Genomic DNA, 27,773 nt, shown 5'->3' with positions numbered 1-27,773 from the left:
TCCCCCTGTGCACTGCTGTCCTCGCTCTGCATATCCTCCTGCCAGGTTGGGTCAGTTACTGGATCATCCACGTCTTCCTCTTCTGCACCCTGCTCCTCCTCCTGACTTCCTGACAATTGTGTCTCATCATCGTCCACCCCTTGTTGAGACACGTTGCCAACTTCGTGAGAACGTGGCTGCTCAAATATTTGGGCATCTGTACATACGATCTCCTCATGACCCACTTCAACATGAGCTGGCGAGAGGCCAGAATGTGCGAATGGAAACGTGAACAGCTCTTCCGAGTGTCCAAGTGTGGGATCAGTAATGTCCGTGGACGTGTACTCGGCCTGGTGGTAGGAAGGAGGATCAGGTTCTGAAATGTGCGGTGCAGTATCACGGCTACTGACACTTGACCGTGTGGAAGACAGAGTGTTTGTGGTGGTGCCAATCTGACTGGAAGCATTATCCGCTATCCAACTAACAACCTGTTGACACTGGTCTTGGTTCAAGAGCGGTGTACTGCTGCGGTCCCCAAGAATTTGGGACAGGACGTGCGAGCGAGTAGATGTGGCCCTTTGTTGTGGCGAAATTAGAGCTTGCCCACGACCTCGGCCTCTGCCTGCACCACCATCACGTCCACTTCCTTGTTCGTTGCCAACGCCCTTGCGCATTTTGCAATGCTGTGCTGACGTGTATTCACTAGACTTGTGCGTTATATCCAAGTTTGTGCAAAACGCACACAAGTGCACCTGTACGCTGCCACCGACAGGCACACACGTGCGGTTTTTAAATGCAAGCACGGACGCACTAAGAACCTAACAGGTTTTTAGGAGCGACAATTACTGAGAAGTTTGACACTATCAGACACTGCTGACTGACGTGTATTATTCACTAGACTTGTGCGTTATATACTAGTTTGTGCAAAACGTGCACCTGTACGCTGCCACCGACAGGCACACACGTGCGTTTTTTAAATGCAAGCACGGACGCACTAAGAACCTAACAGCTTTTTAGGAGCGACAATTACTGAGAAGTTTGACACTATCAGACACTGCTGACTGACGTGTATTATTCACTAGACTTGAGCGTTATATACTAGTTTGTGCAAAACGTGCACCTGTACGCTGCCACCGACAGGCACACATGTGCGTTTTTTAAATGCAAGCACGGACGCACTAAGAACCTAACAGCTTTTTAGGAGCGACAATTCCTGAGAGGTTTGACACTATCAGACACTGCCGACTGACGTGTATTATTCACTAGACTTGTGCGTTATATACTAGTTTGTGCAAAACGCACACAAGTGCACCTGTACGCTGCCACCGACAGGCACACACGTGCGGTTTTTAAATGCACGCACGGACGCACTAAGAACCTAACAGCTTTTTAGGAGCGACAATTACTGAGAAGTCTGACACTATCAGGACCGTTTTAGACTGTGTACACCAGCCCCAGATATGATGAAGGCTGGTATACGGTCACCACTAGGAATGGCTATATACCCTGCCTGCCTGCCTGTATACAGCTACAATAGTCCTGAGAAGGACTCTTCTGGTCACTAGCCTGTATTCCGACCTGGCTATACCCTGCCTGCCCTGCCTGTATACAGCAACAATAGTCCTGAGAAGGACTCTGCTCCTGTACTCCGACCTGGCTATACCCTGCCTGCCTGTATACAACTACAATAGTCCTGAGAAGGACTTCTAGTCACACTGTTTGCAGCCCTGCTACGGAAATAACTATAAAGGGCCGCAAACCTTTCCCTGAAGCAGCAACACTCTCCCTGCACTGACTGTCTGGATGGCTGTGTGCAGAGCACAGCGCGCCCGCCGGTATAAAGGCTCGGTCACGCTGTGCGGGCCGGCCAATCACTGCAATTCCACAACTAACAGGGCTGTGGCTTTGCAGTGGTCTGCCAGCCAATCCCTGCATGAGGGCTGGCTCTCAAAAGAGCACCAACATGCAGGGATAAAGACCACGAGTACAGCACGAGTATCGCGAGATTACTCGGTCCCCGCCGAGTAGCCCGAGTACAGTGATACTCGTGCGAGTACCGAGTAGTGACAAGCATACTCGCTCAACACTACATTTAACCCATTCAAACTCTTTCTCACCATTATCGTGCACCGAGGAGGAATGGGGGGCTTCTGATGCCCATTATAGAGTTTGGTGGTGGTCCATATGGAGCGATCAGACATTTACACCTATGTCACGGAGCGGTGATAAAAGTTAGCTATGGCTGTGTTTCAGCAATGTATGTCACCAGTGTTTTTCCGGTATAGATAAAGAATGATATTAGAAAGCTTCTCCTATACTTTGCAATGTTAAACACGTACAGTACACAGATGGCACCATGAAGCCATCTGTGTGCTGGACGTGTTCTTCATGGACCCATAGACTTGTATTGGACACTGTCATTAGAGCTGCTGGAAAAACGGACATGTATCCGTGTGTTTTACATGGACGTACGGTCAGTATAAAAATACGGACATATGAGCTGCCCCATAGGTTATAATGGGTATGTGTGATATCTGTGAAAAAAAAATGTTTATCACACGTACTGGAAACACGAACATGTGAAGGAGGCCTAAGATATAAAGAAAACATTTGACGTTGGAGCTGCCGGAAAATACGATGGCAAAGCTGCTGGTGAAGCCACTACAGGAAAAAGACCAGTGAACAGAGACGTGGTGTGCACATAGTCTTAGGGTTTGTCTATGGGCACTTCTTAGACACCGTCACAGCCTTAAAATTTCCTAGGCAAAGCCATTTCTGGAAAACATAGGAGGACGTTTTCCCGTGGTGGTTTCAACAGTGGTATTAGTGTAATCTTGTGGCCTGGTGCGGCACCTGCTCCTAGGCTGCGGCGGGGGCACCGCTCTCATCTTGCCGCTGGTTCCATGCATCCTGTTCCTGCCCCAGGGTTTGTCATAGCCTCCTCTTGCTTCCACACCACATGCAGGCCTTTTGGGAGTGCCCATAGAGCAGTCATGGCGAACCTTTTACAGGCCGAGTGCCCAAACTGTAGCCCTAAACCCAATTTTTTTTCCGAAGTGCCAACCAATCCTATTATGTAAATAATTGATTGTAATCTTATCTTTGCAGTTTTCTCCTCAGCAGGGGGCATCACGCTCATGCTTACCACACATTGAAGCTGAGGCCCTGCCCTTTCCAGACACAGCAGTTGGATTGATCTTTCTGGAAAAAAATTGCAGCATATTAGACAGAGATTTTAGCATGAAATGGAATCAGAGGTCACCCTGTAATCCACATCTACATTTCAAAGTCTGAACATCTCGAAATCCCATAAAGACGTACGAGTTGCTCCCCTCCCCTTTCATTGTGTAGTTCTGTCCCCTTCCTCGGCCACTTCCTGGTAAACATGTCCCCCATCCTGATATAGATTTCCTACATTCTGGTATATTTGTCCCCATCATGGCCCCATCCTGGTAAATGTCCTCCATCCTGGTAAATGTTACCCATTCTTGCACGTTCCCCCATGCTGGTAAATGTACCCCATCCTGACATATTGCCCATCCTTGTAAATGTTCCCCCATCCCGGCATGTACCCCATTCCTGGTAAATGTTCCCAATCCTGGTCAATTTACCCCATCCAGGTAAATGTACCCCTTCCTGGTAAATGTACCTTATCGTGGCATGTTTCCTCCATCCTGGCATGCATGTTTCCCCCATCCTGGCATGCATGTTTCCTCCATCCTGGCATGCATGTTTTCCCCATCCTGGCATGCATGTTTCCTCCATCCTGGCATGCATGTTTCCTCCATCCTGGCATGCATGTTTTCCCCATCCTGGCATGCATGTTTCCTCCATCCTGGCATGCATGTTTTCCCCATCCTGGCATGCATGTTTCCTCCATCCTGGCATGCATGTTTCCTCCATCCTGGCATGCATGTTTTCCCCATCCTGGCATGCATGATTTCCCCATCCTGGCATGCATGTTTTCCCCAACCTGGCATGCATGTTTTCCCCATCCTGGCATGCATGTTTTCCCCATTCTGGCATGCATGTTTCCTCCATCCTGGCATGTATGTTTCCTCCATCCTGGCATGCATGTTTCCTCCATCCTGCCATGTATGTTTCCTCCATCCTGGCATGCATGTTTCCTCCATCCTGGCATGCATGTTTCCTCCATCCTGGCATGCATGTTTCCTCCATCCTGGCATGCATATTTTCCTCCATCCTGGCATGCATGTTTCCTCCATCCTGGCATGCATGTTTTCCCCATCCTGGCATGCATCTTTCCTCCATCCTGGCATGCATGTTTTCCCCATCCTGGCATGCATCTTTCCTCCATCCTGGCATGCATGTTTTCCCCATCCTGGCATGCATGTTTCCTCCATCCTGGCATGTATGTTTCCTCCATCCTGGCATGCATGTTTCCTCCATCCTGGCATGCATGTTTCCTCCATCCTGGCATGCATGTTTCCTCCATCCTGGCATGTATGTTTCCTCCATCCTGGCATGCATGTTTCCTCCATCCTGGCATGCATGTTTCCTCCATCCTGGCATGCATGTTTGCCCCATCCTGGCATGTATGTTTCCTCCATCCTGCCATGCATGTTTTCACCATCCTGGCATGCATGTTTTTCCTATCCTGGCATGCATGTTTCCTCCATTCTGCCATGCATGTTTCCTCCATCCTGGCATGCATGTTTCCCCCCCATCCTGGCATGCATGTCATCCCCCCCATGCTGTCATGCATGTTTTCCCCCCCATGCTGGCATGTGCGTTCCCCCACCCCCACCCCACGCTGGCATGTGCGTTCCCCCACCCTGCCATGTGCATTCCCCCACCCCCACCCCACGCTGCCATGTGCATTCCCCCACCCCCACATGTGCGTTCCCCCACCCCCACGCTGCCATGTGCGTTCCCCCACCCTCACGCTGCCATGTGCATTGCCCCACCCCCACGCTGCCATGTGCGTTCCCCCACCCCCACGCTGCCATGTGCATTCCCCCACCCCACGCTGCCATGTGCGTTCCCCCACCCCCACGCTGCCATGTGCGTTCCCCCACCCCCACCCCACGCTGCCATGTGCGTTCCCCCTCTCCCACCCCACGCTGCCATGTGCGTTCCCCCTCTCCCACCCCACACTGCCATGTGCGTTCCCCCTCCCCCACCCCACGCTGCCATGTGCGTTCCCCCTCTCCCACCCCACGCTGCCATGTGCGTTCCCCCTCTCCCACCCCACGCTGCCATGTGCGTTCCCCCACCCCACGCTGCCATGTGCGTTCCCCCTCTCCCACCCCACGCTGCCATGTGCCTTCCCCCTCTCCCACCCCACGCTGCCATGTGCGTTCCCCCTCCCCCATCCCACGCTGGCATGTGCGTTCCCCCTCTCCCACCCCACGCTGCCATGTGCGTTCCCCCTCCCCACCCCATGCTGCCATGTGCGTTCCCCCTCCCCCACCCTACGCTGCCATGTGCGTTCCCCCTCCCCCACCCCACGCTGCCATGTGCGTTCCCCCTCCCCCACCCCACGCTGCCATGTTCGTTCCCCCTCCCCCACCCCACGCTGCCATGTGCGTTCCCCCTCCCCCACCCCACGCTGCCATGTGCGTTCCCCCTCCCCCACCCCACGCCGCCATGTGCGTTCCCCCTCCCCCACCCCACGCCACCATGTGCGTTCCCCCTCTCCCACCCCACGCCACCATGTGCGTTCCCCCTCTCCCACGCCACGCTGCCATGTGCGTTCCCCCTCTCCCACCCCATGCTGGCGCTGCCGCACACGAGTTATAAAAAAAAAAAAAAGCAACACACAACTTACCTGCACACGCTCCCCCGCTGCGCGCTGCTGGGTCCTCAATTCCCACGCGGCCAGCAGACGGCGCCGGCGCTGCTCTCTGACGCTCCTCCGTCTCCTAGGCAACCCACTGCAGCCTGGGGGAGGAGGAGTGTCAGAGCGGAGGAGAAATGTCTCCTCCGCTCCAACACAGATTTGATCTGCTGGCGCGACTGCACTAGCAGATCAAACCTGCAGCATCGGGCGACAGCACGCGTGCCACCAGAATGGGCTCAGCGTGCCCCTGGTGGCACGCGTGCCATAGGTTCGCCATCACTGCCATAGAGTGTGTGCACAGTCATGCCTCTTTCTTAAGGGGCCGGTGTCCCATTACCCAGAAGTGATCCCTGAAGTCAGCGATTAACCTGAATGTATTTAAGCCTGCTTCCCCTTAGAGGAGGCGCCTGAGCAACGTTGCCTATCATTAGCGCATTGCTAGTTCTCAGGTCCAATACGTGTTACTGTGTCTGACCCTGCACCCTTGTGTTTGGTACCAGTGACTCGTTCCTGCTAACTTGAGTCATTTTGCAGAGCTTGTTACCATCTCTACCTTGTGCTGCCACGACTGAGCCACTACCTCCGTGCTGCCACATCTGAGCTACTACCTCTGTGCTACCACGTCTGAGCCACTACCTCTGTGCTGCCAAGTCTAAGCCACTACCTCTGTGCTGCCACGTCTGAGCCACTACCTCTGTGCTGCCACGTCTGAGCCACTACCTCTGTGCTGCCACGTCTGAGCCACTACCTCTGTGCTGCCATGTCTGAGCCACTACCTCTGTGCTGCCACGTCTGAGCCACTACCTCTGTGCTGCCACGTCTGAGCCACTACCTCTGTGCTGCCACGTCTGAGCCACTACCTCTGTGCTGCCATGTCTGAGCCACTACCTCTGTGCTGCCACGTCTGAGCCACTACCTCTGTGCTGCCACGTCTGAGCCACTACCTCTGTGCTGCCACGTCTGAGCCACTACCTCTGTGCTGCCACGTCTGAGCCACTACCTCTGTTCTGCCATGTCTGAGCCACTACCTCTGTGCTGCCACGTCTGAGCCACTACCTCTGTGCTGCCATGACTGAGCCACTACCTCTGTGCTGCCATGACTGAGCCACTATCTCTGTGCTGCCATGACTGAGCCACTATCTCTGTGCTGCCATGTCTGAGCCACTAAATCTGTACTGCCACGTCTGAGCCACTACCTCTATGCTGCCACGTCTTAGCCACTACCTCCGTGCTGCCACATCTGAGCCACTACTTCCGTGCTTCCATGTCCGAGCCTCAACCTCCGTGTTGCCACATCTGAGCACAACTGTACCGGACATCAGAGTCTCATCAGTCTGTCAGAGCCGACTCCACTGGTCCTGGCTGCAGTGCATAGAGGCCCTTTGAGGCTGCGCCTGACAATCCCTGTATTAGAGTTAGCTCCAGGTCAGCTTCTACCACGGGAGTCCGGTGTACGGCTCAGTGGGTCCACTCCCGGACGCTCGCTGCCCCTCGGCGACCATAACACATAGAAAGCAGGCGCTTTCCCAATAGAATCCACCGGAAGAATGAGCATGTCGCTTCTTTTAACCAGTTCAGGTCCATCCCTTATAGTGGCATGAGACAAAAAGTGCCATAATGTAATTTTGACATTGCTGTGTGCGTTTTATTTTATGGGACGCTTTTGTGGTGCTATTTACAGAGAATTCCGGGGGGACGCTGTGTGCATAAACCCAAATGCTGGAAAAATGCTTAAAAAACACAAAGATGTCAAAGAAGCGCTCAGGAAACAACCAAAAACAGGCAAAAATAAGATGTTTCAAGAAAAAAAAATATCTTGGAGCCTCTTCTGGGAAAAACAAAAGAAAACTGGTGATAATGGCCTGATAGCTGTCCCTAGTGCCACAGGTCCATGATTACGAAGCAGGTGCGACTCCGGACACTTGACTTGTGCTGGCAGTGCCGAGACATTGGCATCAGACATGCCAGATATAAGCCCTGCCCAGCAGTGCTGGTGCCGTGTGCCCTCACCACCATTTCCTTGGTGCCAGGAAACTTTCCTTTCCCTCTTGTCCGTTACACTTATGCAAATTCCGCCTGAGGCTTCACACCAGGAAGTAAAGAGAAAAACCTCCCGAGTAAAGTGAGCGAAGTTCCTCATAGTGAGCGGCTGCAGCGCGCAGCGTCACCGACTCCGGAGCTGTGCGGTCACCTGGCGGACGACGAGCCTGTGCCCCCCGAGGAGACGAGCAGGTGAGTGCGCCCACCCGGGGGAAAGCTGCTGACAAGGGTGTAAAGCTGCTGACGGGGAAATAAAGGTGCTGCCCGGGGGGTAAAGCTGCTGACAGGGGGAAATAAAGGTGCTGCCCGGGGGGTAAAGCTGCTGACAGGGGGAAATAAAGGTGCTGCCCGGGGGGTAAAGCTGCTGACAGGGGGAAATAAAGGTGCTGCCCGGGGGGTAAAGCTGATGCCGAGGGGGAAATAAAGGAGCTGCCCGAGGACACCGGTATCATTATTGGTGGGAATGCTATGCCATGGTTGGGATTAGTGGACTCCTTTACTCCACCACCCTATGTGCTGTACTGACCCATGCTGTCGCCATGTCCCACGTCCACTCAGGATTATACATTCAGAAGTGTTCTGTATAGAAATGCTTTCTTATATCTTTCTAATTCCACTTAATAAGTTATGATATTGGTCGTCAGTGATATTTGACTAATTTACCAAGAAATGACAATATCCCAATGACGACCCTGTTGTCCTCTGTGCCTCCACATCCGATCTCAGGCATATTATAGGTACAGTGTGGCCACCAGACGACCATGAGCCAGAAAAGCGCCATCAGGACCTATACATGCCACAATGTGAAGTTTGTTAATTTTATAGCTGATCAATAATCTGTATGAAAGGGGTTTTCCCATTTTCAGGTGTGTAGACCCCATTATACTGGCAGGAATGTAAAATAACAAAGTTCGGCCGAGTTCGCCTCCAGTAATCATCCATTAGAACGGATCCTATGTTGGCGAAAAAGTTCTGCGGAGACAATTTCCTCGTCTGTTTTAAATAACCTATTTCTCACGTTTTGTTTTGTTTTTTAACATTGAAGTCTATGGAAAACGGATCCATTAATTAGCCATCCATTTTTCTTTCATTTATAAAGGATCTGTTTTTTGGGTTTTGTTTTTCTTTTTATGGCATCAGTTTTAGGCTAGGTTCACATTCCCGTTAAATTGTATCAGTCAAAATCCGCGGCTCTGGTAAACAACGCAATCCGTTTAGCGGATTCCGTTGTGTCTCATAGACTTGTATTAGTGGCGGATTGTGACTGATTACCTTGCATTGCATCCGCTGCGCCGCTGTCAGTCGTTTTTGGACAGACCGCCGGGCGGAAACAAAGCATAATGTAACGTTTTTCGGGCCGTCAAAATTAACGCACCGCGCAAGAATCCGTCGCCATCCGTCAAGCTTATAATGTTTGTCTATGGTGCTGGATTCCGTCATGCTCTACTGATGTTTGGCACACCCACTGGGCTGTCCCAAACACAAACGGATCATGACTGATCCGTCAAAAAACGGACGCACAACGGATGCGACGGATCAGTTTTTTTCACAGGATTCCTGTGAAAAACACATTAGTTGCGTCAGTGACATCTAAAAAAAACGACTGATCCGTTGCTGATGGACCTGACGGATTTAAAACAATGGAAATGTGAACCTAGCCTTAAATGGAAGATAAATATCAATCCGCTAACGGATCCATTTTCCATAGACTCCAATGTAAAAAAAATTGTGAGCAATAAGTTATTTAAAAACTTTTTTGAAAACGTATTACTGCGGGATCTGTCCTAATCCCATTTAAAAGTGAAGTAACTTTCTGTGATTGTGAGCTGCAGACTGTCACGTGCAGGCTTCAGAGCTGCAGTTTCCCAGCATGCCTGGCTCCATGTCTGGACAGAGCGTCCATTCTAATAATCTAATGTAATCACCAGGACGTGGACAGTAAATTAATGTTGGAAAAATGTAAAGGGTTGTGCCCATCTTTACAATTTATAATCAGTCTATAAAATAGGTGGTAACTCACTAATTGTCAGGGGGCCGACTGCTGAGACCCCAACAATCCTCAGAACAAGCCCTGTGTGAGTTGGACATATGTGCACCACTCGTTCTGTATGAAGCTGCCAGATCTGTCAGAGGACGGTGCTAGCAGTGCCATAGAAAATGAATTTAGTGCTGATGCTCATGTCCTGCTATTTAGACTGAGCCCATGCTCCAGATCAGTGGGGGGGTCACAATGATCCCACCCATCAGTAAGCTACCACCTATCTTATGAATGGGATGGGAAGGACCCTCGGAGCTGACCATACACATTACATTCATGTTGCGCTGATGCAGCTGATTCTGATGGGCTGCCCATCTTATGGGTATGTGTGTACCCCTCTACTCTACAGGAAGAAGGACTGGCATCTGATCCTTCCATTTCTAGGGGAATAAACTGCCTCCAGAGGTGTCTGGCTTCCTCCCTTCTCCATGTTCAGCAGACGTGCATGCTTCAGTAAGCTGAGCGGGTGTGTGTACGGCAGGTGTAGGAACCATAGCTGTCGGTCACTCGGGCATTGGACTGATAGTTATCCAATGTGTGCGGTCAGCTTTAGGCCAGCTTCACATTTCGCATTTCTACACTTCGAGCATTTTGACTCCAAGTAACAGTCTTATGTATGAAGCAGATACTTTTGGGTTAAGAGACACAGTGGGTGCGTTTCTGCTACAATCCATGAAGTGTGTGCAGGCGGCCACACTCTAGATAGTGACTCACCCCAGGGCTATGGGGTACACTGTGCCTGGCCGTATATTTACGGGGACAGGTCACTGGGTGGCCGTTGCCCGGTTCCGTGACCCTGGGGGTCGCTTGAAAGGGGTTATGTACAGGGGAATAATAATAAAGGTTTTGTTGTGACGCCACTTGGGGGTTGCGGCTAAGTAGATGGGGCCGCCGCTGCACAGTCTCTCACCACTGGGGCTGATGTTAATGGCAGCCTGGATGTTAAGCCCTCCGCAAGTAGGGCTGGGGCCCCAGAGGGTAGGTGATGGAGTTAGGCGCGGAAGAAGGTAGGCCACACAAGGGATTACAGTGTAACTGGTTTCTTTACTCACAGTGTTGTGATGGCTGGTAACCCGAGGAAGGCTGGTCCTCACCACTGGTCCCCTTAGTCCCAGTGCCGGTGTGGTGACCTGGTGGCTTCTTTCCCCTACACCTGTTTCTAGTTGGTGGGTCCCCGTGGCTTGGAGCATCTGGGTGTTCCCTCCTGGTAGTCTTTCAGTCTTTAGTCCATACAGCGGGCAGTTTGAACCCTGGAGGGTCGGTGCTCTGTTCCGGTCCCTGGTTCTCCCGTCACTGCTGTTGCCCTCAGACTTTACGGTCAGTGAGGTTCTGGATAGTCCCCTCACTGTGCAGATTTTATCAGGTCTGCCTGGAGCGTTTACCTGACCTAGGGCTCTGTATCCATCGGTGCTATGGTTCCGAGAGTACTCCACCATACTCCTTTGGCAACCAAACGCCTGCGCCTGACAGTTCACTGTTACACACTCCCATCAGTACGGTTACGTCCATCTCCTCTTACTTCCACTTACTGACTGTCTGACCCCTCCTCCCCTGGTTGTCGTCTAGTGGACAGGATCAGCTCCATACCTGGGTGGCTATCCATTGGGTCCAACTCTAGTTTGTCACCAGTCTTTGGGAAAGGGAAAGACAGGGATTATATATGTGCTTTGGTGTTACCAGCACTAGTCTTCTGGGTTCCTGGGGGTAGGCCCTGTATCTTTAACAGGATGCAGTACCTTGTAGCTCCTGATGGCTTCAGGGGCGCTACAATAGCTCTCCGCTAAGGGGCTCGTGTAGATGACGGTATTTTCGGTCTGAGTGCTATTCGTCAAAAATTTAAATTATGCTCAGACCAATGTAATTCAACAATATAGTGCACGATTGATTTTTTTTTTCTCTTGGACCAATCGGTTCGAGGAAAATAATCGCAGCATGTACAAATTACAGAATGGCACTCTGACATTCCAGTCTTTTTGTCCATGGAAAGAAATCGGACCAGACTCTGAGTGCGGTCTGATTTTCACAGACTGATAAAATGGAGAAGGTGGAGAAACTTTTGTTTCCTCGTCTCCAAATGCGAGATAAATGTATCTCGCTCTGATCAGCATAATTGGTCCGTTTTTCTTGGATATAGAATACGATCTTGAGAATCCAGACAAACTTATGTGCACACGTTGAATTTTCTTCATCCCTTGGTAGGAAAACATGTTTTTGCTTCTTTTCAATGCATTTTTGTATGCGTGTTTTACTAACGTTTTTGGACTCCAATTAATGCTATAAAGATAGCCACCCTACAGTTCAAAGGTTTGTGGTCACCCAGACAAATTTGTATTTTCCATGAAAAAATTCATACTTTTATTTATCAAATGAGTTACATAATGAATAGAAAATATAGTCCAGGCATTGACTAGGTTAGAAATAATGATTTTTAGTTGAAATAATAATTTTCTCCTTCAAACTTTGCTTTCGTCACAGAATGCTCCTTTGCAGCAATTCCAGCTTTGCAGACCTTTGGCATTCTAGCTGTTAATTTGCGAAGGTAATATGGAGATATTTCACCCCGTGCTTCCAGAAGCCCCTCACACAAGTTGGATTGGTTTGATGGGCTCTTTTTGCGTACCATACGGTCAAGCTGCTCCCACAACAGCTCAATAGGGTTGAGATCTGGTGACTGGGCTGTCCACTCCATTACAGATAGAATACCAGCTGCCTGCTTCTTCCCTAAATAGTTCATGGATAATTTGGAGGTGTGCTTTGGGTCAATGTCCTGTTGTAGGATGAAATTAGCTCCAATCAAGCGCTGTCCACTGGGTATGGCATGGCGTTGCAAGATGGAATGATAGCCTTCCTTATTCAAGACCCCTTTTACATTGTACAAATCTCCCACTTTACCAGCACCAAAGCAAACCCAGACCATCACATTACTTCCACCATGCTTGACCGATGGCGTCAGGCACTCTTCCAGCATCTTTTCAGTAGTTCTGCGTCTCACAAATGTTCTTCTGTGTGATCCAAACACCTCAAACTTTGATTCGTCTGTCCATAACACTTTTTTCCAATTTTCCTCTGTCCAATGTCTATTGTTTTTTGCCCATATTAATCTTTTCTTTTTATTAGCCAGTCTCAGATATGGCTTATTCTTTGGCTGCCCTGAAGGCCATCATCCCAGAGTCGCCTCTTCACTGTAGACGTCGACACTGGCGTTTTGCGTGTACTATTTAATGAAGCTGCCAGTTGAGCACCTGTGAGACGTCGCTTTCTCAAACTAGAGACTCTAATGTACTTGTCTTGTTGCTCAGTTGTGCGCGGGGTCTCCCACTTCTCTTTCTTCTCTGGTTAGAGCCTGTTTGTGCGCTCCTCTGAAGGGAGTAGTACACACCGTTGTCGGAAATCTTCAGTTTCTTGACAATTTCTCGCCTAGAATATCCTTCATTTCTAAGAACAAGAATAAACTGTCGAGTTTCACATGAAAGTTCTCTTTCTGGCAATTTTGAGAATTTAATGAAACCAACAAATGTAATGCTCCAGAATCTCAACTAGCTCAAAGGAAGGTCAGTTTTATAGCTTTTCTAATTAGCAAAACTGTTTTCAGCTGTGCTATCATACTACTACAAGGGTTTTCAAGGGATTTCTAAACATCCATTAGGCTTCTAACATAGCAAACACAATGTACCATTAGAACACTGGAGTGATGGTTGTGGGAAATGGGCCTCTACACACCTATGTAGATATTGCATTAAAAACCAGATGTTTGAAGCTAGAATAGTCATTTACCACATTAACAATGTATAGAGTGTATTTCTGTTTAATTTAATGTTAAAAAAAAAAATGCTTTTCTTTCAAAAATAAGGAAATCTCTAAGCGACCTTAAACTTTTGAACTGTAGTGTGTGTGTATGTGTATATATATATATATATATATATATATATATATATTTATAATTACAGTACAGACCAAATGTTTGGACACACCTTCTCATTCAAAGTGTTTTTTTTATTTTCATGACTCTGAAAATTGTAGATACAAATTGAGGGCATCAAAACTATGAATTAACACATGTGGAATGAAATACTTAACTAAAAAGTGTGAAACAACTGAAAATATGTCTTATATTCTAGGTTCTTCAAAGTAGCCACATTTTGCTTTGATTACTGCTTTGCACACTCTTGGCATTCTCTTGATGAGCTTCAAGAGGTAGTCACCGGAAATGGTATTCCAACAGTCTTGAAGGAGTTCCCAGAGATGCTTAGCACTTGTTGGCCCTTTTGCCTTCACTCTGCGGTCCAGCTCACCCCAAACCATCTCGGTTCGGTTCAGGTCTGGTGACTGTGGAGGCCAGGTCATCTGGTGTAGCACCCCATCACTCTTCTTCTTAGTCAAATAGCCCTTACACAGCGTGGAGGTGTGTTTGGGTTCATTGTCCTGTTGAAATATAAATGATGGTCTAACTAAACGCAACCCGGATGCAATAGCATGCCGCTGCAAGATGCTGTGGTAGTCATCCTCGTTCAGAATGCCTTCTATTTTGAATAAATCCCCAACACTGTCACCAGCAAAGCACCCCCACACCATCACACCTCTTCCTCCATGCTTCACGGTGGGAACCAGGCATGTAGAGTCCATTCGTTCACCTTTCCTGCGTCGCACAAAGACACGGTGGTTGGATCCAAAGATCTCAAATTTGGACTCATTAGACCAGTGGAAATCTGTGCTTTGGTCTGATGTCCATTCCTTGTGTTCTTTAGCCCAAACAAGTCTCTTCTGCTTGTTGCTTGTCCTTAGCAGTGGTTTCCTAGCAGCTTTTTTACCATGAAGGCCTGCTGCACAAAGTCTCCTCTTAACAGTTGTTCTAGAGATGTGTCTGCTGCTAGAACTCTGTGTGGCATTGACCTGGTCTCTAATCTGAGCTACTGTTAACCTGCGATTTCTGAGGCTGGTGACTCGAATAAACTTATCCTCCGCAGCAGAGGTGACTCTTGGTCTTCCTTTCCTGGGGCAGTCCTCATGTGATCCAGTTTCTTTGTAGCGTTTGATGGTTTTTGCCACTGCACTTTGGGACATTTTCAAAGTTTTCCCAATTTTTTGGACTGACTGACTTTCATTTCTTAAAGTAATGGTGGCCACTCGTTTTTCTTTACTTAGCTTCTTTTTTCTTGCCATAATACAAATTCTAACAGTCTATTCAGTAGGACTATCAGCTGTGTATCCACCAGACTTCTGCACAACACAACTGATGGTCCCAACCCCATTTATAAGGCAAGAAATCCCACTTATTAAACCTAACAGGGCACACCTGTGAAGTGAAAACCATTTCTAGTGACTACCTCATCAAGAGAATGCCAAGAGTGCGCAAAGCAGTAATAAAAGCAAAAGGTGGCTACTTTGAAGAACCTAGAATATAAGACATATTTTCAGTTGTTTCACAATTTTCTTATTAAGTATGTCATTCAACATGTGTTAATTCATAGTTTTGATGCTTTCAATGTGAATCTACAATTTTCAGAGTCCTGAAAATAAAGAAAAGTCTTTGAGTGAGAAGGTGTGTCCAAACTCTTTTGGTCTGTACTGTGTGTATATATATATATATATATATATATATATATATATATATATATATATATATATATATATATATATATAGAGAGAGAGAGAGAGAGAGAGACAGGGAATATAGCTCAGCTGGGCTCTTTGCTTTGGTCCAAGCGAGTGGCTATGGATTCACAGATGACAGCGGCAGACTGGCAGGTTCCAAACAGATACGGCCACTGCCGTGTTTATTGTGTACACTTATCTCTCAGTGTTACACATGCAAAAACAGGAAAATAAATGTCTAAGGCCGTCTGGCCACTAACTAACAACAGAATGCTAACTACAAAATAAACCTATGTAACAAACAAAACAGTATTCTCTTACTGTGTCAGTTCCTCACCACAGCAAGCGGAGGTATTGAGTCCTAGCAGCCATGAGCCTGTACTGCTCTCTTCAGCAGTCTCTCTGTTCTGAAATGCCTCCTGATTATTTCAGCTGATCCAGTGAGGAATCAAAACCCTGGATTGAATGTGGAGGAGGGAGCAACCAGTCCCATTGCCATTCCTACTGATTGCTCCAGGAAAAACCGAGCCCAAAATTACACTGAAATAAACAGGCTTCAGTGACTAACTTATTGCTGAGCCAGATATAACTTTCCCAGCTTTTCCCAGCCCATTTGCATGGGCCGACCGCTCCACAATCAATACATGGAGACATATGAAATGAACCGAGGGGAAACATACCTGTTCTCTAGTACTTCTCCCCTCGGCATCTCACTTATATATATATATATATATATATATAACACAATGTGTACACACAGCCATACGGTTCTGCCGGTGGATAAGCTTGTTCACTCTGTTGGAGTATACTGTCTGTACAGAAAAGTAATAATGTATCCACAATCTATATCATATTAATTTTGTGTGGTGAGCCTGCAGCGTTCTATTGCATGTGTTTCTGGCCATGCTTTAGCAAAGTGATATTAGAACATAATGAGAGTGATTGTCATTGTGTGTGTAATAATGGTTCATGTGTAATTGTATACAGAGGATTTTACTGATGTGTGTATGTAAATGTCTCATAATATGAAGGTTTATCATTAATACATGACTTTCTGTGAAAAGGAGAAGTAAACTAACTTTGCTGGAACAATTTATGCAACACCATGACATCTAGATACTGGCACTAATGTTCTTTGAAAAGAACATCTCGTCATATCCAGTTTGAGTTCCTTTACAGCAGGACATATTTCCTCTGTATGTGTATATGCTGTCACATAGGCATATAAGTTGGTTATCTAGGGATTAAAGGATGGTTTATATGATTTACTAATAAAATTTCCATTTGTTCGGTGTACACTATACTACTCCATTTTGTTGCAATATTCAGAAAAAATTTACTTACAATTGCTGGTATATTGGAGACGTGAATTTATGTGAAGACTGACTTGGTGGCTAGATGTTGAGGCAATGTAAATGTATGTAATCATATACATGGGTTACTATTAGTGATGAGTGAGCAGTACTGTACTCAGTACTCGGAATGACCAGTGATGGGCAAGCACTACCATAATCGGGTGCTCGGTACTCAAAACGACCAGTGATAAACTGCTGCTTAGGAGTACCGGTCACCTGAGCATGGTAGTGCTCACCCATCACTATTTATACCGAGCATCCAAAGATGGTAGTACTTACCTAACACTAGTCATTCCGAGTACTGACACCCAAGCATGGTAGTGCTCACTCATCACTAGTTGTTACTAGTACAGAGCACCCGAACATGGCAGTGCTCGCTCATCACTAGTCGTTATGAGTACTGAGCATGGTAGTGCTCACCCATGACTATTCGTACTGAGCATGGTAGTGCTCACCCATGACTATTCGTACTGAGCATGGTAGTGCTCACCCATGACTATTCGTACTGAGCATGGTAGTGCTCGCTCCTCACTAGTTACTTTGTATACAACATGTGAGATCCCTGTGGGACATGCATTTTGCATAGAAGAGTACCACTGCTTTCTATGTAATGAAGCCTTTGTCCTGACCTCTCACTTCACCTGTCCTGCCACATTCTTATCAGGTGCCATAAAGATAAGAATAGTTGACTTGACTATTTACTATTCAAAGCCTTGAATGTAGGAGAAATGAAAGTATTTTCTGCTGAACCCATGAAACTTAAGGCCCAGTTACACTAAACAACTTACCAGCGATCCCAACAACGATACAACCTGATAGGGATCGCTGGTAAGTTGCTAGGAGGTCACTGGTGAGATGTCACACTAAGCGAGGCTCCAGCGATCCCACCAGCAACCTGACCTGGCAGGGATCACTGGAGCGTCGCTACACGGGTTGCTGGTGAGCTGTCACACAGGCAGATCTCACCAGTGACCAGACCCCAGCGCCGCGTGGAAGCGATGCTGTGCTTGGTAACTAAGGTAAATATCGGGTAACCAACCCGATATTTACCTTGGTTACCAGCGCACACCGCTTAGTGCTGGCTCCCTGCACACCTAGCCACAGTACACATCGGGTTAATTACCCGATGTGTACTCTGCTACGTGTGCAGGCAGCAGGAGCCGGCTTCTGCGGACGCTGGTAACCACGGTAAACAGCGGGTAACCAAGAAGCCCTTACCTTGGTTACCCGATATTTACCTTTGTTACCAGCGTCCGCCGCTCTCACCCTGCCAGTGCTGGCTCCTGTTCTCTGCACTCCTAGCCACAGTACATATCGAGTTAATTACCCGATGTGTACTCCGGCTACGTGTGCAGAGAGCAGGGAGCCGGCACTGACAGCTGACAGCGGCGGACGCTGGTAACGAAGGTAAATATCGGGTAACCAAGGTAAGGGCTTCTTGGTTACCCGATGTTTACTGTGGTTACCAGCGTCTGCAGAAGCCGGCTCCCTGCTCACTGCACATTGAGTTGTTGCTCTGTCGCTGTCACACACAGCGATGTGCGCTTCACTGCGGGACAGCAACAACTAAAAAATGGTCCAGGACATTCAGCAACAACCAGCGACCTCACAGCAGGGGCCAGGTTGTTGCTGGATGTCACACACAGCATCGCTAGCAACATCGCTGCTACGTCACAAACGTCATGCCTCAGCAGCGATGTTGCTAGCGATGTTGCTTAGTGAGACGTGGCCTTTAAAAAACAAAAGCCTCCCTGGTCTCTAGTAGAATCAAGCCTGAAGGGAAAGCCTGAAACGATGCTTAATAAAGCATGGCAACATCCACTATATAAAGAATAATAATATAGAACATTAATATTTCTCAATACTTTACTTAGTGAATAATACAAATATTAAATATATATAAAACATATTCACATCAGAGAATTATCTTTAAAAAAGAATATTGCCTGTAAATAAAAATCCCTTATGCTACCAACCTTTAGGTTTTATGTTGGCCTAACATCTAATTAATGGAAACCTGTCAACTTTTACCTCCCCACCCCACTAACCAACCAATAATATGATTGTGTAGACCCCTAAAAGATAAGCAAGTCTGTCCCTTTATGACCACAAAACGTTTCTCCTGTATTGACAAGTTGTTTTCTCTGGTTCACACCACTGACCTGTCAATCAGTCAAGGGAGGCGGCTGCTAGGTAGGAAATATAGCATGAGACTAAAATAAACATGAACTAGGATGCAACTAGTATGGCATCTGAGTGCTGAGTTTTTGATGTACCCATAGACTTTTATTGGTGAATTTGATCCATAGCTCAGATCAAAATTGGACATGTCTGTGTCGGGTCACCAAATGATGGACACAACAGACCATTACACTTTAATGGGTGCTATTCATAAAATGCACGCTTACAAATTGCATGTGAAGGTGATATCTGAATGAGCCATTTCTTGAAGCTGTGCTTGAGATTAAAAGTAGGGATGATCGAATTCCCTATTATTCGCTTCGACGGATATCCGACGAATACCTCTCGCCGCTATTCGATAATTCGCGAATATTCGACCCCCAATGTAAGCCTATAGGAAACCAGAATAATTTTACCTCGGACCTGTCGGTGACCTGTGGTGACTGAGGAAAAGGCTGAAATGGATGGGAAAAGGCTGAAACAGTATGGGCACAGCCTGTAGAAGGTGCCTGACTGCATTTCTGGTGTCTTTGAATAACGTGGTCAGAGCAGCACGCGGCGTTTACGTAGTCGCCAGAACAGCTCAAAGTAAAAGAGGGGAAATTGCTAAGAAACAGTTTCTAGTGCCTAATAACTGTAATAAAACGTCAAATCAAGCCCCGACCTGCTAAAAAAAACCACTTTACCATATGTTCACACGTTTCGTTTTTTATATTTGTCCTTCTTTTTCGATTAGAAAGGGCTGTAACATACATTATATTGGTGTCTGTCTCACACCTCCTTTTTAGGGACATATTTGACAGCACTTTAAAAAGTCAGCTACAATGTGCCCGTTGGGATGTTGACCTTGCTCTCCTCCTCCTCCTCCTCCACCAGCACCACCGGCTCCAGTGGCCCTCCAAGGGCCACTGGCTCTCCTCAAATCTCAGACTTCTTAGAGCTCTCAGGTGGGCCCTGTAATATACATTGAGGAGGGATGGCAGTCCTTTGTAGTTTTCTGCGTCCCCTATATCATTAGTGTGAAAGTTGGAATACATACTCCATAACACTTTACAGTGCTATTGCCATTGTAGCCATTTGGATGTTGGCCTTGCCCTCCTCCTCCTCCACCAACACCACCAGCTCCAGTGGCCCTCTATTCAAATTCTATTCAAATGATTCAGAAATGTATGTTTTATGGACAAACGAACGCCACACTGGGACATCGAAGCTGATGTCGTTGATGATGATTGCATCTGACCAAAAGCAGGTTGGGAGCAGGAGGCATCATCGCCTGCTTCCTAGACCTCAGTTTGTGAAGCATGCAGCACCGTGGAAGTGAGAGTTGTTTCACTCTGGAACTCAGGCTTTATTCTACTAGATAACACCGAGGATTTAAAAAAATTACGTTTCCCCAGTGGGGAATGGTTCAAAGACCATGTAGCACAGCATCAGAAGGTATTCCCAACAGCTCCGAACAGCTTATTTTTTAAAAAAAAAAAAAATGGTAGGATAAGCAACAGGGCATAACATGCCAAGTAGTTTAATACATTCTGTTTCCCCAGAAGATAATGGTTAAGACACTATGGAGCACTGCATCAGTAGGTACTCCCAACAGCTTTTTTTTTTTTTTTTAAAAATGGTAGCATAAGCAACAGAGCATAACATGCCAAGGAGTTTAATACATTCATTTTCTCACACCTGCAAAAGGTCGCAGAAAGCCTCTGTTCCCACAAGCCGATGCGGCAAAATCTCAAGGGCTATCAATCGTGCAATGTGTGCAGTTATAGTTTCTGCCCTTGGGTGCGTAACGGGGTATTTTCGCTTCTTTTTGAAGGTCTGTGGTATGGACAACTGAGTGGAACACTGTGACACCGAAGCTGATGTGGTCATTGATGATTGAGTTTGACCAACATCAGGTTGTGAGAAGTAGGCATCAGCACCACCTTCTGCTCACCACTTTGGGAAGCAGGCAGCCATGGGGAAGTGGCAGAGTTTTAAGTCTGGAAATTGTGTTTTTCATGTAGAGCTGTCAACCACCTAGTGGTGTGCCTGGCTAACATATGGTTTCTCATGCTAGATGTGCCCAAGCTGGAAGTATTTTTGCCTCTGCTAAGCTTGGTCTGACAGATTTGACAAATTGCAACCGTTTGGTCCAAAGGACTCTTGGAAAAAAACTCCCAGACAATCGCACCACGGACCCTTGGACTCTGAGATGGCTGAGGTGGTGCACAGACCCTTGGACTCTGAGATGGCTGAGGTGGTGGTGTCATGTGCACAGTTGATTGACCTTTGGCAGTGGTCGAAACCCTATAGCGGGGTTTACACGCTACGATATCGTTAATGAATTATCGTCGTGGTCACGTTGTTTGTGACGCACATCCGGCGTCATTAACGATATCGCAATGTAACACTTATGAGCAACCTTAAACGATCACAAAAGCGGTCAAAATCGTTTGCCGCGGAGAGGTCGTCATGAAACAAAAAATCGTTTTCATTTTATTAGCGATGTTGTTCCTCGTTCCTGCGGCACCACACATCGCTGTGTGTGACACCGCAGGAGCGACGAACATCTCCTTACCTGCCTCCACCGGCAATGCGGAAGGAAGAAGGTGGGCGGGATGTTACGTCCCGCTCATCTCCGCCCCTCCGCTTCTATTGGACGCCTGCCGTGTGACGTCACTGTGACGCCGCACGAACCGCCCCCTTAGAAAGGAGGCGGCTCGCCGGCCAGAGCAACATCGCAGAGCAGGTATGTGCGTGTGACGCTGCCGTAGCGATAATATTCACTACGGCAGCGATCACACAATATCGCACATACGATGGGGGCTAGCGATGTCGAGCGCGATAGCACTAGCCGATGCTAGCAATGTTACAGCGTGTAAACCCCGCTTATGTCTTACAGCCTTTTTGCGGACTATGGGCACATGCTCCTCTGCACTGCTGCACTCGCAATCCATGCTACCCGTCCATGTTGGATCAGTCACCTCATCATCGACCATGTCGTTTTCAAATTCCTGAAGGTCAATATCTTTCGGGAATGGAGGTTTCAGGCTGACCTGAGGGCAACTGTGTCTCATCATACTCCAACACTTCCACCTGATTGCCCAGCATGTCACGGCCAACAACATGGCTTTCTTCTGCTCTTGGGTGCTCAAAGATCTGTGCATCACTGCACACCACGGCCTCACCTGCGTTGGTGGTGTTGCGCGGTGAGAGGCAAGAAAGGTCAAAGGGTCCCGTAAACAGTTCCTCAGAGTAACCTGCTTTGGTGTCATATATTTCCTTAGAATACTGATGTTGTGAGGAAGGAGGACCAGGCTGAGGATTTGATGGGCCAGCGTCTGGGCTACTCAAGTCTATCTGTGTGGTCCCTTGGAATTTGCTACTCGACAAGTAACTGAGGCATTTTCTGCTAGCCAACTCGTTACCTGTTCGCACTGTTCAGGGCGCAAGAGTGCTTTCCCACCTGGACAAGAAAATTGGTATAGGAAGGCAGAGGTAGATAAAGCAGGAACCATTTTCTTTTGCTCGATCACACTGCTTGGGTGACCACCATTGTCACTACCACCTCGTCCACGGCCCTTACCCCCTCTTTTTCCCATTTTTTTGTTTTGATTATTGAAGGTGAATACTGTAACGTGACCTTTTCTACAGGCAGTGGAACAACACTTATACCGGGTTGTTAAACTTGTGCTAATAGTTTCTCACGATAACTGTTTCTGTAAGTCTAAAAACCAAAAGGTATTTTTATTGGATAAACTACCACTTGGAGGAGTCGACAAAGACGTTGTGAATGTCTTTCAGCCCCAAAAGAAAACAGGGTTTGACAACACTTTTATTTTACTATTGGTTTTTGGCACTCAGACTGTGTTTTAATAAGACCAAGCCACTATGTAGGTTCTGTAAGATATGAAGCCCCCAAAGTATGCTAGGTTATTGCTAGGAAGGTACTGGCCTTGAGGCACAAGTAGTGACCCTGGCATCAAGTATTAATAAAAATTGGGTAACACTGAGACTGTGTTAGTTGTAGCAGGCCACTATCTCATGCGGGCGTCACACGAGACGATCTATCGTGCGATGCATCGTCGGGGTCACGGTTTTCATGAAGCACATCCGGCATCGTTTGCGACGTCGTTTCGTGTGACACCTCCGAGTGACGCTGAATCGGTCACAAATCGTGAGTCATGTACACGTTGCTTATTTTTAAAAAATCGTTTATTTTTCATGGCGCCGGTTGTTCATCGTACCCGGGGCAGCACACATCGCTCCGTGTGACACCCCGGGAACGATGAACACAGCTTACCTGCGTCCCGCGGCACCCGCCGGCTTTGCGAAAAGAAGGAGGTGGGCGGGATGTTTACGTCCCGCTCATCTCCGCTTCTAATGGCCGGTGGCTGTGTGACGTCGCTGTGACGCCGAACGTCCCTCCCCCTTCAGGAAGAGGATGTTCACCGCCCACAGCGAGGTCGCTCAACAGGTAAGTACGTGTGGCGGCGGTTTAACGACTTTGTGCGACACGGGCAGCACAAACGACGGGGGCGGGTACGATCGCTCATGTGATCGCACGACAGATCGTATCGTGTGACACCCACATATGTTTTGTAAGATATGAAGATCCCCAAAATTAGGCTAGTTTGATGGTATGAAGGTATTTTGCTTCAGGGACAAGTTGTGCTACTGACACCTAGTATTAATAAAAATTTGGTAACACTAAGACTGTGAATTGAGATGGTGGCTGACAGGCACTACACTACACCTGAACCCGTTGTTTTTACAATTTTGGAACCTTTTTTTTGCAAGTTGTAATACCTATTGCTAGTATAACAGACACAAGGGATGTAGCAGTGCTGAGATTGTTGATTATTGGTAGCAGATGTCAGGACATCTCTCCCTGTCTATAAGTAAGCTGTCCCTAGCTGTCCGTAGATCACACACTGCAGTAACAGACCGTATGCAGCACTAATAAGAGGATTTTTTTTGCAGCAGCAGTTCTATGATTTACACATCTGCTACCACAGTGGACACTGTCTTCAGCCCTTAAGGGGGCTTTACACGCTACGATATCGTTAATGTTTTGTCGTCGGGGTCAAGTTGTTAGTGACGCACATCTGGCGTCATTAACGATATCGCAGTGTGTGTGACACTGACCAGCGACCTTAAGCGACCTCAAAAATGGTGAAAATCGTTCACCATGGAGAGGTCGTCCAAAACTCAAAAATCGGTAAGGGTTGTTTATCCAGGTGGTTCATTGCTCATACGGCAGCACGCATCGCTATGTGTGACACCGCAGGAGCGAGGAACGTCTCCTTACCTGCCGCCAGCCAAAATGCGGAAGGAAGGAGGTGGGCGGGATGTTACGTCCTGCTCATCTCCGCCACTCCGCTTTGATTGGCCGGCCGCTTAGTGACGTTGCGGTGACGTCGCTGTGATGCCGAACGTCCCTCCCCCTTAAAGGAGGGATTGTTTGGCAGTCACAGCGACGCCGCCGACCAGGTAAGAATGTGTGACGCTGCCGTAGCGATAATGTTCGTTACGGCAGCGATCACAAACAATCGCATGCGCGACGGGGGCGGGTACTTACACGCTCGCTATCGCTACAAATTGCTAGCGATATCGCTACCGTGTAAAGCCCCCTTTAGAAGGACTATTTTGGATTCTGCAGCAGGAACACTATCTCATAGAACGAACTGCACTGTCCCTATACCTGTTTCTATGATTTACACAATCACTAACAGCTAATGCTACATAGCTTCAGCCCTTAGAAGGACTAGTATTAGTTGGCTGGAGAAAAGCTGTACCGCACACAGTACAGTCTAGCTACACCGGCAGCTCCGGAATGAATGCGTGCACACAAAATGGTGGCAGCCTTATATAGCCTCTATGATGCTGTGCGGCCAAGCCAATCACAGTAACAGCACAACAAAGATGGCTGCAGCGTTACTGTGAGTGCAAGCAACATCAGATGTGTTCATTGGCTGGATAAAAGCGCCAGAAAGTCCAGAAATGAAAATGAAAGTATCGGAGCGAATACCATATTAGCCGTCTGTTTTTTGTTTTTTTTTTGTTTTTTTTTTACTGTGTTACCGGCGGCTGGCTATTGTGAACGATCAACTGATCGGCCAGCCAACGATCAATCAGCTGATCGTTCACAGTAGCCAGCCGCCGGGCGATCAGCTGATCGTTCACAAAAGCCGCCACTGGCTGATCAGCTGATCGTTCGGCCTCCGAAAGAGAGAGAGACATTGAATTCAATGATTAAACAAAAAAGCTAAAAAAAAAGGGATTCCGCTGCTTAAACGCTACATGCTGTGTTCCTGCCGCCCGATGGTCAGTGATCCGTCACACGGCGGATGCAATGCAAGACCATCTGTCGCAATCTGTCGTCCATACAAGTCTATGGGGAAAAAATGGAATCCTGCAAAATATTTTGCAGGATACCGTATTTCCTCAAGGTGATGGATTGTGTGACGCCCTGGCCTATCAGGTCGTCACAAGGGTGCCGTGCAATCTGCCCTTATGCATGGTACCTGTTCCTCCTTGGTTACGGGTCCTGTCCCTTTGGTGTTGCTAAGAACAGGTATACACAAGTCCTAGGGAACACTCTGCACCACACTCACCAAACACCCATTGGGCAGCCTGAGGGGAATAGGGCCGCCCACACGGAGGGATGGTAGAAGGAGGGCCAGAAGTGTCAGTTGTAGTCAGAGAGTGTCAATGAGCAGTGACAGGAAAAGGTCACGCTGCGGAGCTGGGCTCCTGTACTCGTCCCAGGTGGCAGACGTTGGCCTGGCCTGGAAGGAGCTGGAACTCCGGTCGCAGGGGATAGTGGCAAGGGGCACGGACTGCCGAGGAGGGCGGCCAGCGGCCTTGAGCTACAACCGGGCAGGGGCCAGGACACGACGGGGTACGCGGACCCTAGACTGGGAAGTACCTTTATGCAGCCAAGTAATTCATCCAACGAGGACGGAATCTTAACGAACCGCTCTCCACCCTCTCCAAAATCGGGGTACTAGCGCAACGAGGGGGATAGGACTTCCCAATATTGTCCAGAAAATCCCAAGCGTGAACCCTGAGAGCAGGCTCACCTTGCTAGCCACGCAGGTGAGCGGGACCCGAGTAGTTTTAGGCGAAAGGGATCCACCAAGTGTAAACACAGTGCCAAGGGACAAGGCTTCAGACCAACCAGCAACGCCAAAAGGGCACGAACCCAGCGTGCTCGGACTAAGGCTGCAGGGCATTCAAGACTTTGGTTTACCCGGTGTTCGTGTCAGCATCTCTGGACTGTGTGAGTACATGTGCCCCTTTTGCCTCCAACAGGTCCCCAGCCTGCCCATCACCGAGCCCTGGGACACCTTCCCCTGCCCACGGAGGGGTTAACATCTCCAGCTGCCATGCCATCGCTCCCTGGCTCTCTCCCTCTCTCCTAAACGCAGCAGCGGTGGTATCTCATTTTACCACGACCCGTGGGTGGCGTCACAAACACTATCCAATCCACCCTTTCTTCCCTTTTTTCATTTTCGAGCGGCCGCGCGACCCCGCCTCGGGTCCAGAGATCCCTCGAGCCACTGCGGATCTGAGCAGCCTGTCGGCTGCTGCGGGGGCGGCACAATTGCAACTGATGCAAAACAACGCAAGTGTGAAAGCAGCCTAAGGGTCTGATCACGCAACACTGTTTATATCAGGAGACCGGTGGGGGACACAGGGCTAAATTCGGGAGGAAATATAGATTTTTTTTTTGTTTGATCATTAAACCAATATTGTATTGTGTATGCAAGTATAGACAAAGCATGAGGTAAACCTGACTGCTATCTTTTGTACAGTATATCACAAAAGTGAGTACACCCCTCACATTTTTGGGATAAAACTGAAAATATGGCACTTTGATGCAATGTAGTCAGTGCAGAGGTTGTATAACAGTGTAACTTTGGTGTGTCCTCTAAATAACTTAACATAGCCATTAAAGGGAACAGGTCATCAGTTTTTTTCATGTTTGCACAAAGCACCTTAAGCAGCACCTATGACACATTTCACAAAGGTGTATATTATCCCCCAAAATTCCTTTTTTTAAAGTCTCCCACACTCTATGTAAATCCGGACAGTCCTCCGGTCAGCTGGGCATTCTTGGTGCGGTCTCTGTGCCTCCTCTCTGCTGCTGATCGACGTCCTCTTGCTTTGATTGATATGGAAGACACCTCCTGCGTCATCCACATAGCCAAGTGAAATCTTGTATCTGCGCAGAGACATCGCCATCTTACACTTAGAAAAACAAAGACCAAGTACAGCGAACCTCATAATGATGGTAGTGTACATGAACCCCATAGAATACATACAAAAACTTGTGAACGAGGGGGGTATTTTTCATGTTTTTTCATGTATAAGCACTCCATTACTTTACTATCTTAGGGGATATACCTATGTTTCTCTGGTTACTTATATGGCCATCTGGGATATAATCTTACTATCCTGTTCCCCGCACAGAAATTAAGGGGTAGCCTGTCTTCCTCCCTGTAACCTTCTTTTCTCTGTCTCATTTAATTGGATTTTAACTATGTATCTCTAATCACTAACTGCAATCACATGTGATTTCCAGTATTTTGTATTTTTTTGTAATAATAAAAATTGTATACTTTTTTCACAATTGTGGTGCAGTAATTCTTACTCCAAAAAAACATGAAAAATACCCCCCCTCGTTCACACGTTTTTGTAAGCCATCTTACACTCGTGCACTTTGCTCTGCCCTAATGTGGGCAGAGTCTAAAACATAAGTGCGCATGCATTAGCCACGTCGCTGGGTGAAATCTAG

The 27,773-nt window shown here is 47.8% G+C and overlaps 1 protein-coding gene across 2 annotated transcripts in view; it reads left to right on the top strand.

Moving 5' to 3' along the window:
- Nucleotides 1–7,868: 7,868 nt before the first annotated feature.
- Nucleotides 7,869–27,773, top strand: part of LYN (LYN proto-oncogene, Src family tyrosine kinase) — a 133,330-nt gene continuing 113,425 nt past the window's right edge. Inside the window, exon 1 of one of the 2 annotated variants that reach the window (XM_075353258.1) lies at nt 7,869–8,014. The gene's annotated coding sequence lies outside the window, so the exon portion shown is untranslated. The remainder of the gene's footprint in view (nt 8,015–27,773) is intronic. The other variant, XM_075353261.1, reaches the window with a different exon arrangement.

The sequence above is a fragment of the Anomaloglossus baeobatrachus genome, chromosome 6 (genome assembly GCF_048569485.1).
Source record: "Anomaloglossus baeobatrachus isolate aAnoBae1 chromosome 6, aAnoBae1.hap1, whole genome shotgun sequence".
NCBI lineage: Eukaryota > Metazoa > Chordata > Amphibia > Anura > Aromobatidae > Anomaloglossus > Anomaloglossus baeobatrachus.
The sequence above is the reverse complement of the archived record's forward strand: the minus strand, read 5'-3'. Positions and strand labels throughout refer to the sequence as shown.